The sequence below is a fragment of the Mus musculus genome, chromosome 1 (assembly GCF_000001635.26).
Source record: "Mus musculus strain C57BL/6J chromosome 1, GRCm38.p6 C57BL/6J".
Taxonomy (NCBI): domain Eukaryota; kingdom Metazoa; phylum Chordata; class Mammalia; order Rodentia; family Muridae; genus Mus; species Mus musculus.
In genome coordinates, this window is record NC_000067.6 from 101,264,604 (window position 1) to 101,283,527 (window position 18,924).

Below are 18,924 nucleotides of genomic sequence, written 5' to 3' on the forward strand. Positions count from 1 at the left end.
GATATTAGTCCCCTATCTGATTTAGGATAGGTAAAGATCCTTTCCCAATCTGTTGGTGGTCTTTTTGTCTTATTGACGGTGTCTTTTGCCTTGCAGAAACTTTGGAGTTTCATTAGGTCCCATTTGTCAATTCTCGATCTTACAGCACAAGCCATTGCTGTTCTGTTCAGGAATTTTTCCCCTGTGCCCATATCTTCAAGGCTTTTCCCCACTTTCTCCTCTATAAGTTTCAGTGTCTCTGGTTTTATGTGAAGTTCCTTGATCCACTTAGATTTGACCTTAGTACAAGGAGATAAGTATGGATGGATTCGCATTCTTCTACACGATAACAACCAGTTGTGCCAGCACCAATTGTTGAAAATGCTATCTTTCTTCCACTGGATGGTTTTAGCTCCCTTGTCGAAGATCAAGTGACCATAGGTGTGTGGGTTCATTTCTGGGTCTTCAATTCTATTCCATTGGTCTACTTGTCTGTCTCTATACCAGTACCATGCAGTTTTTATCACAATTGCTCTGTAGTAAAGCTTTAGGTCTGGCATGGTGATTCCGCCAGAAGTTCTTTTATCCTTGAGAAGACTTTTTGCTATCCTAGGTTTTTTGTTATTCCAGACAAATTTGCAAATTGCTCCTTCCAATTCGTTGAAGAATTGAGTTGGAATTTTGATGGGGATTGCATTGAATCTGTAGATTGCTTTTGGCAAGATAGCCATTTTTACACTGTTGATCCTGCCAATCCATGAGCATGGGAGATCTTTCCTCTTCTGAGATCTTCCTTAATTTCTTTCTTCAGAGATTTGAAGTTTTTATCATACAGATCTTTCACTTCCTTAGTTAGAGTCACGCCAAGATATTTTATATTATTTGTGACTATTGAGAAGGGTGTTGTTTCCCTAATTTCTTTCTCAGCCTGTTTATTCTTTGTATAGAGAAAGGCCATTGACTTGTTTGAGTTTATTTTATATCCAGCTACTTCACCGAAGCTATTTATCAGGTTTAGGAGTTCTCTGGTAGAATTTTTAGGGTCACTTATATATACTCTCATATCATCTGCAAAAAGTGATATTTTGACTTCCTCTTTTCCAATTTGTATCCCCTTGATATCCTTTTGTTGTCGAATTGCTCTGGCTAATACTTCAAATACTATGTTGAAAAGGTAGGGAGAAAGTGGGCAGCCTTTTCTAGTCCCTGACTTTAGTGGGATTGCTTCCAGCTTCTCTCCATTTACTTTGATGTTGGCTACTGGTTTGCTGTAGATTGCTTTTATCATGTTTAGGTATGGGTCTTGAATTCCTGATCTTTCCAAAACTTTTATCATGAATGGGTGTTGGATCTTGTCAAATGCTTTTTCTGCATCTAACGAGATGATCATGTGGTTTTTGTCTTTGAGTTTGTTTATATAATGGATTACATTGATGGATTTTCGTATATTAAACCATCCCTGCATCCCTAGATTAAAACCTACTTGGTCAGGATGGATGATTGCTTTAATGTGTTCTTGGATTCGGTTAGCGAGAATTTTATTGAGGATTTTTGCATCGATATTCATAAGAGAAATTGGTCTGAAGTTCTCTATCTTTGTTGGATCTTTCTGTGGTTTAGGTATCAGAGTAATAGTGGCTTCATAAAATGAGTTGGGTAGAGTACCTTCTACTTTTATCTGCACTAAACCCATCTGGTCCTGGGCTTTTTTTGGTTGGGAGACTATTAATAACTGCTTCTATTTCTTTAGGTGATATGGGACTGTTTAGATGATCAACTGGATCCTGATTCAACTTTGGTACCTGGTATCTGTCCAGAAATTTGTCCATTTCGTCCAGGTTTTCCAGTTTTGTTGAGTATAGCCTTTTGTAGAAGGATCTGATGGTGTTTTGGATTTCTTCAGGATCTGTTGTTATGTCTCCCTTTTCATTTCTGATTTTGTTAATTAGGATTTTGTCCCTGTGCCCTTTAGTGAGTCTAGCTAATGGTTTATCTATCTTGTTGATTTTCTCAAAGAACCAACTCCTCGTTTGGTTAATTCTTTGAATAGTTCTTCTTGTTTCCACTTGGTTGATTTCACCCCTGAGTTTGATTATTTCCTGCCGTCTACTCCTCTTGGGTGAATTTGCTTCCTTTTTTTCTAGGGCTTTTAGATGTGTTGTCAAGCTGCTAGTATGTGCTGTCTCCCGTTTCTTCTTGGAGGCACTCAGAGATATGTGTTTCCCTCTTAGAAATGCTTTCATTGTGTCCCATAGGTTTGGGTACGTTGTGGCTTCATTTTCATTAAACTCTAAAAAGTCTTTAATTTCTTTCTTTATTCCTTCCTTGACCAAGGTATCATTGAGAAGAGTGTTATTCAGTTTCCACGTGAATGTTGGCTTTCCATTATTTATGTTGTTATTGAAGATCAGTCTTAGGCCATGGTGGTCTGATAGGATACATGGGACAATTTCAATATTTTTGTATCTATTGAGGCCTGTTTTGTGACCAATTATATGGTCAATTTTGGAGAAGGTCCCGTGAGGTGCTGAGAAGAAGGTATATCCTTTTGTTTTAGGATAAAATGTTCTGTAGATATCTGTGAGGTCCATTTGTTTCATAACTTCTGTTAGTTTCACTGTGTCCCTGTTTAGTTTCTGTTTCCATGATCTGTCCTTTGAAGAAAGTGGTGTGTTGAAGTCTCCCACTATTATTGTGTAAGGTGCAATGTATGCTTTGAGCTTTACTAAAGTGTCTCTAATGAATGTGGCTGCCCTTGCATTTGGTGCGTAGATATTCAGAATTGAGAGTTCCTCTTGGAGGATTTTACCTTTGATGAGTATGAAGTGTCCCTCCTTGTCTTTTTTGATAACTTTGGGTTGGAAGTCGATTTTATCCGATATTAAAATGGCTACTCCAGCTTGTTTCTTCAGTCCATTTGCTTGGAAAATTGTTTTCCAGCCTTTCACTCTGAGGTAGTGTCTGTCTTTTTCCCTGAGATGGGTTTCCTGTAAGCAGCAGAATGTTGGGTCCTGTTTGTGTAGCCAGTCTGTTAGTCTATGTCTTTTTATTGGGGAATTGAGTCCATTGATATCAAGAGATATTAAGGAAAAGTAATTGTTGCTTCCTTTTATTTTTGTTGTTAGAGTTGGCATTCTGTTCTTGTGGCTGTCTTCTTTTTGGTTTGTTGAATGTTTACTTTCTTGGTTGTTCTAGGGCGTGATTTCCGTCCTCGTATTGCTTCTTTTCTGTTATTATCCTTTGAAGGGCTGGATTCATGGAAAGATATTGTGTGAATTTGTTTTTGTTGTGCAATACTTTGGTTTCTCCATCTATGGTAATTGAGAGTTTGGCTGGGTATAGTAGCCTGGGTTGGCATTTGTGTTCTCTTAGTGTCTGTATAACATCTGTCCAGGCTCTTCTGGCTTTCATAGTCTCTGGTGAAAAGTCTGGTGTAATTCTGATAGGCCTTCCTTTATATGTTACTTGACCTTTCTCCCTTACTGCTTTTAATATTCTATCTTTATTTAGTGCATTTGTTGTTCTGATTATTATGTGTCGGGAGGAATTTCTTTTCTGGTCCAGTCTATTTGGAGTTCTGTAGGCTTCTTGTATGATCATGGGCATCTCTTTTTTTATGTTTGGGAAGTTTTCTTCTATTATTTTGTTGAAGATATTAGCTGGCCCTTTTAGTTGAAAATCTTCATTCTCATCAATTACTATTATCCATAGGTTTGGTCTTCTCATTTTGTCCAGGATTACCTGGATGTTTTGAGTTAGGATCCTCTTGCATTTTGTATTTTCTTTGATTGTTGTGTCGATGTTCTCTATGGAATCTTCTGCACCTGAGATTCTCTCTTCCATTTCTTGTATTCTGTTGCTAATGCTCACATCTATGGTTCCAGATCTCTTTCCTAGGGTTTCTATCTCCAGCATTGCCTCGCTTTGGGTTTTCTTTATTGTGTCTACTTCCTCTTTTAGTTCTAGTATGGTTTTGTTCATTTCCATCACCTGTTTGGATGTGTTTTCCTGTTTTTCTTTAACAATTTCTACCTGTTTGGCTGTGTTTTCCTGCTTTTCTGTAAGGGCCTGTAACTCTTTAGCAGTGCTCTCCTGTAATTCTTTAAGTGACTTATGAAAGTCCTTCTTGATGTCCTCTATCATCATCATGAGAAATGTTTTTAAATCTGGGTCTAGATTTTCGGTTGTGTTGTTGTGCCCAGGACTAGGTGGGGTGGGAGTGCTGCGTTCTGATGATGGTGAGTGGTCTTGATTTCTGTTAGTAGGATTCTTACGTTTGCCTTTCGCCATCTGGTAATCTCTGAAGCTAGCTGTTTTAGTTGTCACTGTTAAGAGCTTGTTCTTCAGGTGACTCTGTTAGCCTCTATAAGCAGACCTGGAGGGTAGCACTCTCCTTAGTTTCAGTAGGCAGAGTATTCTCTGCAGGCAAGCTCTCTTCTTGCAGGGCAGGTACTCAGATATCTGGTGTTCGAACCAGACTCCTGGCAGAATTTGTGTTCCACTCACTAGAGGTCTTAGGATCTCGTGTGGAATCCTGTGTGGGCCCTTGCGGGTGTCAAGCGACTCCGCTGGCAAGGTAGCCCGGGGCTCGAGTGGAGCGGAAGGGGTTTGTGCCCCAGATCAGGCCCGGGTAGCCTGCTTCCCTATGTACCGCAGTCTCAGGTTCCGCGAGATTGGATTGGGGCAGGCGCTGTGTTCCACTCACCAGAGGTCTTAGGATCCCGTGGGGAGTCCCTTGTGGGCCCTGGCGGGTGTTGGGCAAGACTCTGCTGGCAAGGTAGCCCGGGACTCGAGTCGAGTGGAAGGGACTTGTCGACTTTGTATTTTCTACATAAAGTGTTTCATTACCCTAAAGGGACCTTCCTTCCCAGATAAAAAGGTCATGATATATATAATTTGCGCCTCTGGAGAAATGGCTATGCTTCATAAGATAGAAGGTGACATGGCAAAAAACTCATGGACTGCCCATGAGGTGATTGGAAAGATTTTTCTGTAAATTCCCTGCCCTTCTTTTGTCTCAGCACCAAGAGTCTTTCCCAGGTTGGAGTCTGCTCTTGGACTCACTATTCACTTGTCTTAGCAAAACATGGAGATTTTAACTTTCTTGAATGAATTATTTCAAAATACTTCTTCTCCAGTATTAGGAGAAAATGGTACAGTTGTAGAACAGGTGCAGTTGGAAAGGTGGCCATGATGTTAAGGTAAAGGATATGTGCAGAAAAGGAAGCAGTGAGATGGAAGGGGGTGCTATTGATGCGGTTACCAAGAAAGTCAATACTCGAATATACTCAGTGCTAGGGATGGAACCCCAGGCCTCCTGGATACCAGCCAAAACCTACCAAGAGAGCCTCAGACACAACTAATTATTACTTTTTTCTTCTGTGATCTTGGTGGCTAGTGCTTCCTTTGGCAAGGTTGCCATGTTTCTGCTGTTGTGGAAGTGTGATGAGGGTGTGGAACTAACTTTGGACACTTCTTACAAAAGAGCCATAGTCTAGAGATAAATGTAAAAGAAATTATGCACAGAAGGAATAGGCTTTTGATTATTAAATAAAAGTAAAATTATAAAGAATATTAAGAAATAACTATTTGAGACATGACAAAGTATTAAGACTTGAAATAAAAATGGTTATGGAAAGAACTTATAACTGGTTGTAGTAATCTTAGCTTTTTGAAAATTGCAGTTGGAGAGAGGATCACAAGGTCCAGGTTAACCTGAGGTTAATGCTACATACAGAGAGCCTGTCTTGCAACATAAAAAACAAATTCCAAATTACATTTTTGTATGTTAAGTTTAGAAATGAAGTCACATAAAACATAGAGACAAGGACAACATATTCTAGAAGGATTTTTTAGCCACCCTCTAAACTTTTGATAATCTGCCAGGTGCCAACTTCCTTACTAGTTTCCTGAGCCAGAGCAGCAGTAAGATGAAAGTAAGCAGCTGGTTGGCACTTAAAATATAGGTTGAAAATTAAATGATAGCAGAGAGCTTGCCAATTATAAACAAGTCCTCTAATTTTGGAGATGTGACAAATTTTCATGAGAACTAAAAAGCTAAAGAAAGATGAAGGACAAATTGATAGACAGTGTGAAAGTTAAATCTAGTTAAGTTTTCTGATTAACTGCATCCAGGGCACCTGTTTGCTCATTTCACAGACAATTCAATATCCACAGCCCAATTAAACATTTTCAGCTATTGGAAATGCTCTAAATCTATGATGCTTAAATTTGGATTGTTTTCAGACAAACCAGGATATAGGGAGCTATCATAAAAACCCTTAGGAACTGACAGAAAATCACAATAGCTGGTATGCCACCAGAATGGCTAGAATGGCAACTGATATCTAGCTTTCTAGTTCTATCATGTAACTATGATAAAGAGCAGTGGACGGGAACAGGGGTGTAGTTAAGGACCTATGCTGCTATTCAGAGGACACAGGTTCACTTTCTAACCCCTGCACGGCAACTCATAACTTTTTTTTTTTACCCAGTTACAGGTGATGTGATGCCCTCATCTGACATCTCTGTGGGCACTGCATACATATGCCTCACATCTATCTATACAGTCAAAACAAGTTGACAGGTAAAATAAAGGTAAGTGAGTCTTTAAAAATAGAAACGAAAGAGTAGGAGTTTCATAGAAAGGAAGCTGAGATGAACCTTCAGATGCAATTTGTTAGGAGAGTTACATCACAACCTGAAAGAGAAAGCACATTTGCTGGCCTGAAAAGGAGGCTTTATTAGAGGAATAGCCATTGCTTATAGATGGGATGTCTCGCTTAGTTTTAAGGATATTGGGAAATAAAGAGCATTCTGACCAGTGGAACCCTGAAAGGGATTTGTGGAACCCTGAAAGGAGAGGTGAAGGCTTCTGGTACCCTAGTTCCCTCCCAAACCCAAGAACGAAGTGAGTTTATAAGAGGTAGGATAATACTTTATCCTCCATTTGCAAATCATAGGGTACAAAGTACAGTTATACCTCAAGGTCTTCTCACAGCTGCACGGGAGAGGAAGAGCTACACTGTCCTAACAGGCTGGATTGTCCACTCTGCCATGCATAGGTACAGGACACATGGCTTGATGTAAGGAAGAGGAAGCAGGTACAGCTGCTATCTCACAGGAAAAAACACTGGTAACTCTTGTGGTAACTGTTTTATGTTTCCTCTGTGTACCTTCCCATCTGCCTTTCTTTTTCTCTTGCTGCTCATTGATTATCTGAGTCCACTTCAGGGTTCTGAGAAGAACCCAGCTACTATTGTTTCCAGATTTACATGTGCTTTGTCATACCTTGAAGAACTTCAAAACGAGTTCACACTTGAGTGCCATCCATCTTTTTGTGTGGTACAGCCTAGGCATACATATATTTAATGCCTATGACGGTCAGTTTTGCTTATCCACATTCCAAAATTTAGAGCCATTTAAGAGACCACTTTCTATCTTTACCTGTGAGTAACTATCTAGATTGGCTTATCTGATAAGAAAGTCTGTGAAGGTTTCTCTTGATTAAGATGGTTAAGGTTGAAAAACTCACTTTAAGTGTGGAAAGCACCATTCTTTAAACCTGGGTTCCAGACTGAAGGAAAAAGTCATAGGAAATGTATGACTAGCATTCTTCAGATCTCGTCTTCTTGACAGAGGCTGCCATAAAGTCAACCACTCAGAATCCTGTTACTGTGATTTCTTTGTCATACTGGACTGCAATCTGTAGTGTGATCCAGAACAATCCCTTATCTCTCTTTGCTTTGTCAGAGTATGCAAGCACAACAAGAAACATAGTGTCAAGTGGTGATTCCATATTGTGTCTTAGTTGAAAACCCCTTGTTCTAGAAAATTTCTCAGTGTTGGACTGTTTATTGATAAGACAGGTGCAGTTAGAACATAGAAAACCTATCTGGGAACACAACACTTGAGAGTTTAATTGGTGAGCTGAGGAAAATAGGTTGTGGAGCATTGGTGGTTCATGTTGCCTGTGCTCTGTCCAATAGAAGCCATATGGTACACAGTTGGATCCTCTTCCTTTTTCAAAAGTAAAGGGCACAGATTGCATCTTTCTGTGAAACCTGCCAATTTTTAATTTGGGACAACAAATTTATTTTTATAAAAAGTACTGCATAAGCTTAAGAAACCATGTCTATGTTAATGTGACACAGACATTGCTGAAAAGGGGTTTGGCCCTCATTGTTGAATTTGAGACACTGTCTCAAGTTTCTTGTATTGTCTACAATAGGCTAGGTAGTCAACTGAATTCTATGGATTCTTTTCTTTCCACATCCTTGCAACCCACTGTAGAATTCAGCCATTACTGATGGTCAGCACTAAAACCTGCTTTATGTGAGTTCTATAACTATGTTTTTCACAAATATGTAACTTGTGCAAAGACCCTCTGAGCCATTCCCCTAGCCCAGCACACAATATTTTCATTTAGCTTCATAGATGTTCTTTTTCCAGAAACTTCCTTGCCTCTTTGTTCTCATGGGGATGTGACCTTACTGTTCCTCAGCTGCTTATAGGGTGTTGGAGGACCTTCATTCTCTGTGTTCATAGCCTAATACTTAGTGAAAATATGTCGCATGTACCCCACATTAGATTTCACCTCAAAGAACGAGTGTTAGTTTACTATCATCATATAATAAACATACACACCAAATTTTGCAGTGCTCATGGATTCATGATGAGCTAATTAGCAATAATTTCACTTCCAAGTGAGAGGGGTGAGCATAGAATTAGCTTCTCTTAGTAGATCGCATGTTATAGAGTAAAAAAACCATGTCAAACAGCAAAGTAAAATGGGATGATATGTCTTCCCACCCAAGCATTGCCACAGTACTAATGAGCCAGCTTTTCTGATTCAGTTGACACTAGCAGGATCAGATGACTTAATAAGTCAGAGGAGATTTCTACTGGAAGAACATTATTTAGTCTCTAAATATAAGTGAAGAAGTGGGTCAATTGACACTAACTAAAGCTATTTATGTTCACTTGAAGAAAATCAACTGTAATTTGGAAATAAATTTTCAAAAAGTTAGTCTCCTTATTTAACATGAAATTTAGAAGTCACTTTAATTTGAAGTTGATGATTCTCTCTCTCTCTTACACACACACACACACACACACACACACACACACACACACACACACACAGGCAGGCAGAAGGCATGTTACTTGCCATTCTTCAGGCAATGCCTAGTGTTAGTTTTGCCATATGTTCTTTTATTCATCTGTAACTTAAAAAGTACTCTAGGTTGGCAAGTGAGCTCCAGAGATCTCTGTCCTCACATACCCAGTACTGGAATTACAAGTGCATGCAACCAAGCTTGGCAAGCTAACATTTTATGAGCCAAGCCGTCTGCCAAATCCATGTTTTAACTGCTGAAATACTCTATTTTTGGTATGTCATGAGGCCATTTGCTGGTCCATGATCCTAGCTATTCTTTCACAGTCCATCTAACTCTTGCTGTTATTCTCCTGTTGTCTTAACACACATTCCCATCTTATATTTAAAATCAAATAGTTATAGGACTTAACAGCAAGGCAAAGACAAGGTGAAGGAACTGATCAGACAACTGGGTTCTTTATGTTAATCTGGGGCAGCCCATATGCATTTATCTAGCATGTATCTTTGGTATAGCATGTAGCATGTAGCACTTCTCCATATAACTCTGTTGAAAAGAAAGGCTGCAGGTATGCATTTGTATATGTGTTGTTTTAGTCCACTTTCATCTGGTTAGAACAGGATTCTTGAGGCAAAGTGTTAGGATTTGAATGTAAATGGCTCCACATAAGGCTTGTGATTGAATATATGGCCCACAGATAGGGCTGTTTGTTGGGTAAGTTTGGAGAACCCTGAGGAAGTTAAATGTTGCTAGATGAAGTAAGATCACTAGATATGGGAATTGAGATTATACAACCTATTTCTACTTTCTATATAACCCCTTCTTTCTTTCTTCTTTTTTGTTAGCTTTTTTCTTTATTTCCATTTCAAATGTTACCCCTTTTCCTGGTTTCCCCTCTGAAAATCCCTATCCTTCCCCCCTTCTCCTGATCACTAACCCACCCACTCCCACTTCCTAGTCCTGGTATTACCATAAACTGGTGCATTTAGCCTTCACAGGACCAAGGGCCTATTTTACCATTGATGACCAGCAAGGCAATTCTCTATAACATATGAAGCTGTAGCAATAGAGCCCTCCAAGATTACTCCTTGGTTGGTGGTTTAGTCCCTGGCAGCTCTGGGGGTACAGTTGGTTGATATTGTTGTTCCTCCTATGGGACTGCAAACCCCTTTGGCACCTTGTGTCCATTATCTAGTTGATCCTTTGGGGACTTAGCTGAGAGCATCCACCTCTGTATTTGTCAGGCATTAGTAGAACCTCTCAGAAGACAGCTACCTATCAGGCTCCTGTCAGCAAATACTTGTTGGCATCCAAAATAGTGTCTAGGTTTGGAGACTGTATATGGGATGGATTCCCAGACACAGAAGTCTCTGGATTACCTTTCCTTCAGCCTCTGCTTCACACTTAGTGTCTATAACTCCTCCCATGAATATTTTATTTCCCCTTATAAGAAGGACCTAAGTATTCAGGCTTTGGTTTTCCTTCTTCCTTAGCTTCATGTGGTTTCTGAATTGTATCTTGGATATTCCAAACTACTAGGCTAATATCCACTTATCAGTGATTGCATATAATGTGTGTGTTTTTGTGATTGGGTTACCTTACTCAGAATGATATGTTCTAGTTCTATACATTTGCATAAGAATTTCGTAAATTCATTGTATTTAATAGCTTGGTAGCACTCTATTGTGTAAATGTATCACATTTTCTATATCCATTCTTCTGTTGAGGAACATCTGAATTCTTTCCAGCTTCTGGATATGAAAAATAAGGATGCTATGAACATAATGGAGCATGTTTCCTTATTACCCATTGGAGCATCGTCTGAGTATATGCCCAGAAGTAGTTTTACTGGGTCCTCAGGCAGTACAATATCCAATTTTCTGAGGAACCCTCAAACTGATTTCCAGATAGGTTGTAACAGCTTGCAGTTCCACCAGCAATGGAGGAGTGTTCCTCTTTCTCCACATCCTTACAATCATCTGCTGTCACCTTAGGTTTTTATCTTAGCCATTCTTACTGGTGTGAGGTAGACCTTCAGGGTTGTTGCACTTCCATGATGACTAAGGATGTTGAACATTTTTTCAGGTGCTTCTCAGCCCTTTGGAATTCCTCAGTTGAGAATTCTTTGTTTTTCTCTGTACCCCATTTTTAAATAGGATTATTTGATTCTCTAGATTCTAACTACTTGAGTTCATTTTACATTTTGGACATTAGCCCTCTATCAGATGCTCTGAAGTACAGCTTGAGGTCAGGAATGGTGATTCCACAAGAAGTTCTTTTATTGTTGAGAATAGTTTTCACTATCCTAGGATTTTTGTTATTCCAAATGAATTTGCAAATTTCTTTCTAAGACAAAGAATAATTGAGTTGGAATTTTGATCGGGATTGCATTGAATCTGTAGATTGCTTTCAACAACATGGCCATTTTTTACTATATTAATCCTGTCAATCCCTGAGAATGAGCTATCTTTCCATCTTCTGAGATCTTCTTTGCTTTCTTTCTTTAGGGACTTGAAGTTCTTGTCATACAGATGTTGCACTTGCTTAGTTAGAGTCACACCAAGATATTTTATATGACTTGTGACTACTGTGAAGAGTGTCATTTCCCTAATTTCTTTCTCAGCCTGTTTATTCTTTAAGTAGAGGAAGGCCAATGGTTTGTTTGAGGTAATTTTATATCCAGATACTTCCATGAAGTTGTTTATCAGGTTTAGGAGTTCTCTGGTAGAAGTTTTTGGGGGTCAAAGTATACGGTCATATCATCTGCAAATAGTGATGTTTTACTCCTTTCTTTCCAATTTGTATGCCTTTACATCCTTTTGTTGTCTAATTGCTCTACCTAAAACTTTGAGTATTATATTGAATAGATAGGGAGAGAGAGGGCAGCCTTGCCTAGTCCCTGATTTTAGTGGGATTGATTCAAGTTTCTCTCCAATTAGTTAATGTTGGCTTCTGGTTTGATAGATAATGCTTTTACTATGTTTAGTTATCAGCCTTGAATTCCTGATCTTTCCAAAACGTTTATCATGAAGGGGTGTTGGATTTTTTTAATGCTCTTTCAGCATTTAGTTACTCTGATACCTAAACCACAAAAAGACCTAACAAAGAAAGAGAACTCCAGAAAAATTACCCTTATGAATATTTATGCAAAAATACTCAATAAAATTCTTACAAACCGAATCCAAGAATACATCAAAACGGTCATTCATCATAATCTAGTAGGCTTCATCTCAGGGATGCAGGAATGTTTCAATACATGGAAATCAATGTTATCCACTATATAAACAAACACAAAAACAAAAAACAACAATAACAACAAAAAAAAAACCAAAATTTTCTTATTTCTAATGAATGATCATGTATCTTATTCTATGATTTCGCCACAGTGATTCAATAAATTTCCACAAATGTAAGCAGAAATAAACTCATTCTTTCATTGATGCTTCTCACCTACTTGTCATACCCTGCGATCAAATAGTAAAAGGTAAAGAATACACAGATAACTTATAATCTGTCTTAATTTGGATAATGATCTCGAAGACTCATAATTATTTTCTCAGAGTCCAAGATAAGGGTCCTAAAGAGCAGTCAAACTCTGTTTTATTCCTGACATCTATTTTGAATCTATAACTAAATTAAATTTCTAATAACTGGGAGATAGGAATGGATCAATTCGCATTCTTCTACATGTTAACCGCCAATTGTGCCAGCACCATTTGTTGAAAATGCTGTCTTTTTTTCCACTGGATGGTTTTAGCTCCCTTGTCGAAGATCAAGTGACCATAGGTGTGTGGGTTCATTTCTGGGTCTTCAGTTCTATTCCATTGGTCTACATGCTTGTTGTTATACAAGTACCATGCCGTTTTTATCACAATTTCTCTGTAGTACAGCTTTAGGTCAGGCATGGTGAATCCACCTAAGGTTCTTTTATCATTGAGAAGAGGTTTTGCTATCCTAGGTTTTTTGTTATTCCAGATGAATTTGCAGATTTCCCTTTCTAATTCATTGAAGAATTGAGTTGGAATTTTGATGGGGATTGCATTGAATCTGTAGATTGCTTTTGGCAATATAGCCATTTTTACTATATTGATCCTGCCAATCCATGAGCATGGGAGACTTTCTGTCTTCTGAGATCTTCTTTAATTTCTTTTGGCTGAGACTTGAAGTTCTTATCATAAAGGTCTTTCACTTCCTTAGTTAGAGTCATGCCAAGGTATTTTATATTATTTGTGACTATTGAGAAGGGTGTTGTTTCCCTAATTTCTTTCTCATCCTGTTTATCCTTTGTGTAGAGAAAGGCCATTGATTTGTTTGGGTTAATTTTATATCCACCTAATTCACTGACTCTGTTTACTAATGTCAAATCTAAGTGGATCAAGAAACTCCACATAAAACCAGAGACAGTGAAACGTATAGAGGAAAAAGTGGGGGAAAGCCTCAAAGATATAGGCACAGGAGAAAAATTCCTAAATAGAACAGCAATGGCTTGTGCTGTAAGATCGAGAATTGACAAATGGGACCTCATAAAATTGCAAAGCTTCTGTAAGGCAAAAGACACTGTCAATAAGTCAAAAAGGCAACCAACAGATTTGGAAAGCATCTTTACCTATTCTAAATCAGATAGGGGACTAATATCCAATATATAAAAAGAACTCAAGAAGGTGTTCTCCAGAAAATCAAAAAACCCCATTAAAAAATGGGGTTAAGAGCTAAACAAAGAATTCTCACCTGAGGAATACCGAATGGCGGAGATGAACCTGAAAAGATGTTCAGCATCCTTAACCATCAGGGAAATGCAAATCAAAACAACCCTGAGATTCCACCTCATACCAGTCAGAATGGCTAAGATAAAAAATTCAGGTGACAGCAAATGCTGGTGAGGATGTGGAGAAAGAGGAACACTCCTCCATTGTTGGTGGGATTGCAAGCTTGTACAACCACTCTGGAAATCAGTCTGGTGGTTCCTCAGAAAATTGGACATAGTACTACCAGAGGATCCTGCAATACCTCTGCTGGGCATTTATCCAGAAGATGTTCCAACCAGTAAGAAAGACACATGCTCCACTATGTTCATAGCAGTCTTATTTATAAGAGCCAGGAGCTGGAAAGAACCCAGACATCCCTCAACAGAGGAATGGATACAGAAAATGTGGTACATTTACACAATGGAGTACTACTCAGCTATTAAAAAGAATGAATTATGAAATTGCTAGGCAAATGGATGGACCTGGAGGGCATCATCCTGAGTGAGATAACCCAATTCCAAAGGAACTTACACAATATGTACTCACTGATAAGTGGATATTAACCCAGATAGTTAGTGTTCCCAAGATATAAGATACAATTTGTGAAACACAAAAAAATGAAGAAGAATGAAGACCAAAGTGTGGACACTTTGCCCCTTCTTAGAATTGGGAACAAAACACCCATGGAAGGAGTTACAGAGACAAAGTTTGGAGCTTTGACGAAAGGATGGACAATCTAGAGACTGCCATATCCAAGCATCCATCCCATAATCAGCCTCCAAACACTGACACCATTGCATACACTAGCAAGATTTTGCTGAAAGGACCCAGATATAGCTGTCTCTTGTGAGACTATGCCGGAGCCTAGCAAACAGAATTGGATGCTCATAGTCAGCTATTGGATGGATTACAGGGCCCCCCAATGGAGGAGCTAGAGAAGTATCCAAGGAGCTAAAGGGATCTGTAAACCTATAGGTGGAACAACAATATTTACTAACCACTACCCCATGGAGCTCGTGTCTCTAGCTGCATATGTATCAAAAAATGGCCTAGTTGGCCATCAGTGGAAAGAGAGGCCCATTGGTCTTGCAAACGTTATATGCCTCAGTACAGGGGAACGCCAGGGCCAAGAAGTGGGAGTGTGTAGGTAGGGAGTAGGAGGGGGTATGAGGGACTTTTGGGATAGCACTGGAAATGTAAATGAAGAAAATACCTAATAAATAATTCTAATAACTGTAAAACTTTGTGTTTCTGTTTCACAGAGATGGATGACACCCCACCCCAGGAACTGTATAATGTTCAGATACAAGTGTACCACAAAGATTTAATGAATTACCTGGTCTTGCTTCTATAACTGTACTTGCTGGCCATATTTTCACCCCACGGTTTTGTCCTACTAAGAGATCCTGAGAAAGAATCAGAGAAGTCCTTATGAAACCTGTCATAGAGAAATACAGCCATCCATTCAGCTCTGTCATGTACATGAAGAAAGCTTGCTTCAATTTGACCATGATTTGGAAAAGTGGTCTTTCTCCTTGCATCTGCAGGACTCAGAGTGTCCTCATGTGGTAAGAGCCACATGTTGCTTTAAGGTCAGGAGGTTAAGTCAAATGGAAGGAGAAACATGGGGAGAAGACAGAAGAAAGGTAAATTTGCTTTATATCAAACTGATATGAAGCCGCACTGACTCAAGAATGCAAGTCCTTTGTTGGTCCTGTGGTTTTTTTGTGTGTGTGTTTGTGTGTGTGTGTGTGTGTGTGTGTGTGTGTGTGTGTGTGTGTGTGTGTGTGGTCTATTTCCTCTACACTGACACACTCTATCAAGGAAGAAAGAATCTAAAGAATTTTCAAAACCTAGGAATCAAATGATACTGAAAATCCTCAGATGGTTTCCAAGTTAACAAGGTTCCTCTCCAAAAGTATGAAAATTACATAAAACAATAATTATATGAGATTATTGGTATTGTTTTAAGTAACTTGGTCACTTAACAGTACATACATTCATCAACAACATACCTAAAACACACATATGTGACACTAATACTTCAATAAGATAAACATGTTTTGAAAAATGAGATGCCATAAAGAGACTACAAAAGAAAGAAAAAAATATTGGGTTGGAAGAGCTCAAATGAGAGATAGATATGTCCTTTTAAATATTCTAGCAGTCACAGTAAAAATAATTAATGAGAGGTCTCAACAGATGTCTCACTGTGTAAGTTGCTTTCTGAATATGAATGAAAGTGTTGAGTATTGATCCCTAGTGACCATTCAACAAGCAAGATATATCCATTTATTCCTGTAATCTCAATGCAGAAGATACAGAGACAGAGAAATCCCTTGTTCATACTTGCTGAATTGGTGTGCTCCATGTTACCAGGACATACTGTTTCAAATATTAATGTGGAGATGATAAAGGAAGTCACTTATCATAGAGTTATCGCTGCCTCCATGTGCACACACACACAAACATACACACACACAAACACACACTTTTACATGTTTCCACATTCATTTATACAAGAATATATATGTATGCACATTAACAACACAACATATTTCATTTAATATGTCACATCATAGTAATTTGAAGGAACTATTAAGGAAATATTTTACATGTTCTTAGCAAAAGTTTCTAATACTCAATATGTTTTTATAATTGAGCACATTGCTGTATGGACAGCCACATTCAAAGTGCTCCATAGCATCCAACTACTGACTCTGATATGTGAAAACAGTCCCACAATCAGATATGAAAGGCTTAGAGGTAATAAAATGACGATGAAGTTGGGCAACAATGATTTTGCACACATTTTAGCATTTCAGTCATTCAGAATGTTTGAAGATATGTCACTAAATTCTAGCACCCAGAGGTTTTGATTTCATAGGTCTGCATCAGTCTGCCACATTCCCTTTTCTAAAGTCTTGGCAGGCAACGTGAAGTCCCTTAGTTCTGGAACTGTTTTGTCGTGATACTGCTAAAAATGTGGTATAAAGGAATTTGTAGGGTGTTTCTGATTTTTTGTTGAGGCAGGGACTTATAAAATATTCACAGACTTGCCTTGACCTTGGTGGCTGATTATGTCCTTGAGTTGGTGATTCTTTATCCACTTCAGAAGCATTGCTTCTATAGGAATGAACCACCATGCCTGATTTATATGGTGAAGATCAAAGCCAGAATTCCATTCATGATAGACAACCATTTTACCAACTCATCAATGGGTTTACCTTGGCTTGGAAAGACTTAAGGAAAAACAAATCACACGATTTTTGTGTCTGATTTGTATTTCTCATTATTGTATCTAGACTCTATGCTGTGGCAAGAAAAAAGAGGTGCAAAATGTGGGTGAAATATTCCAGTTACATGCATCAGTAAAATGTTCCACAGTGATAACATTTTTAGAAATGAGTTTATTAGCACTATTAGCAAGTGAAGATACTTATGTGTGAATCTTACATGAAGATTGTGATTGGATAATATTTTATAATCTGGACCTCAGTTTAATGCTCAACTCTTGCTTAAATTTTCAATAACTAAGGGAAACAGGTAGGAAATAGGATATAGGTAAACAATTACTGTGATCACTGGAAACCTATAATATGAACAATATTCAATTGATTTTATTTTTATTTTTTATAGTTTTTTTTACTGTTATATTGGTCATCTTATTTATTTACATTTCAAATCTTATCCCCCTTCCAGGTTACACATCCACAAGACCTCATCCCCTCCCTTCTCCCCTCAGCTCTTATGAGGGTGCTCCCTACCCATCCACCCACTCAATTATTTATAAACTTCAGTTGCCAACCCTATCTTAATCTCTCTCTCTGTCTCTCTCTGTCTGTCTCTGTTTTTCTGTCTGTCTCTGTCTGTCTCTCTGTCTCTGTCTCTCTCTCTGTCTCTGTCTTTCTCTCTCTCTCTCTCTCTCTCTCTCTCTCTGTCTCTCTCTCTCAGAAGACCTTATCTTATATTTACAGATGCATCATAGTTTATGTGTTAGAAAGTTAGAAATTGTGACTTTATTTATCAACATTAATAAAATATTACTGAAACTCGAATGGACTTTTTCTCATGAGAGAAATCACAAGCCATTTTGATCCTTCTCTAGGTCTTATAGCTGATCTATGTCAAATGAAAGGAAATAGAAGACCAGTTTGCAAAAGTGGTATTCAGGGGCTGGAGATAAGGCTTAATGGTTAAAAGCACTGACTACTCTTCCAGAGGTCCTGAGTTCAATTTCCAGCAACCACATGGTGGCTCCCAACCATCTGCTATGGGATCTGAAACCCTCTTCTGGTGTGTCAGAAGATAGCAACAGTGTACTTCTATATATAAAATAAGTCTTTAAAAAAAACAAAACAAAACAAAACCTGCTATATAGGATATAACTTCATCTGCCAGGAGTATGTACAAATAATTACAGTTTTGTTTGAGACTTCATATGCTTGGTGTATTTTTAACATGATTTAGCTGTTCAAATTTGTTTTGTCTCTTAGAACAGTGACACACAAAACAATGTAATTTTCTATGGTTTCAAATGGATCACATAAGGCATGTGATATCAAGAATTGTAAACAAGATTGAATTTTCTTTGAACTTTAGTTTTTCATAAGACTGAAATAAACCTAGGTCCTCCCCAGTTTTAAGTGTGAGGTAATAATGATGTAAAGCAACTGGCAGAAACTAAATAAAGCTATAGTTCCTCTAGTAGCTGAGACACAGTGTAGCACTGTGGGTGAAATAATAAGCCATCTTTAAAAGGTATTATGAACACAAGCCAACAGATAAAGGGTAGGAAATGTACTCTGAAGGTTTGCAAAGGGGTTCCTTCTTGGTTGCAATATGCAGATGCACAACTGTTGTAAAGTCTTTGTTTGGAAATTGAAAACCAAAATACCAGTGTCCTATCAGTTCAAGGGTACTTTGTAGAGCTGAACGTTTCAGTTACTGTGCAAGATTTTTTTGTCATGCTTTCACTTGTTTTTTTTTTTTTTTTTTTTTTTTTTTTTTTTTTTTTTTTTTTTTTTTTTTTGTGAGAATCCTTGGGATTAAAGTTTGGTTAAAAATTGTTGTTCAACTTGGAA

At 38.2% G+C, this 18,924-nt stretch overlaps 1 long non-coding RNA gene across 3 annotated transcripts in view; it reads left to right on the plus strand.

The window, feature by feature from the left end:
- Gm31973 overlaps window positions 1-15,603 on the plus strand; it is a 17,477-nt gene extending 1,874 nt beyond the window's left edge. Inside the window, exons 2-4 of one of the 3 annotated variants that reach the window (XR_387292.2) lie at window positions 6,474-6,576; window positions 6,942-7,114; window positions 15,103-15,603. This is a non-coding gene — a long non-coding RNA (predicted gene, 31973). The remainder of the gene's footprint in view (window positions 1-6,473; window positions 6,577-6,941; window positions 7,115-15,102) is intronic. The other 2 variants (XR_387293.2, XR_878423.1) reach the window with 2 other exon arrangements.
- The last annotated feature ends 3,321 nt before the right edge of the window (window positions 15,604-18,924 follow it).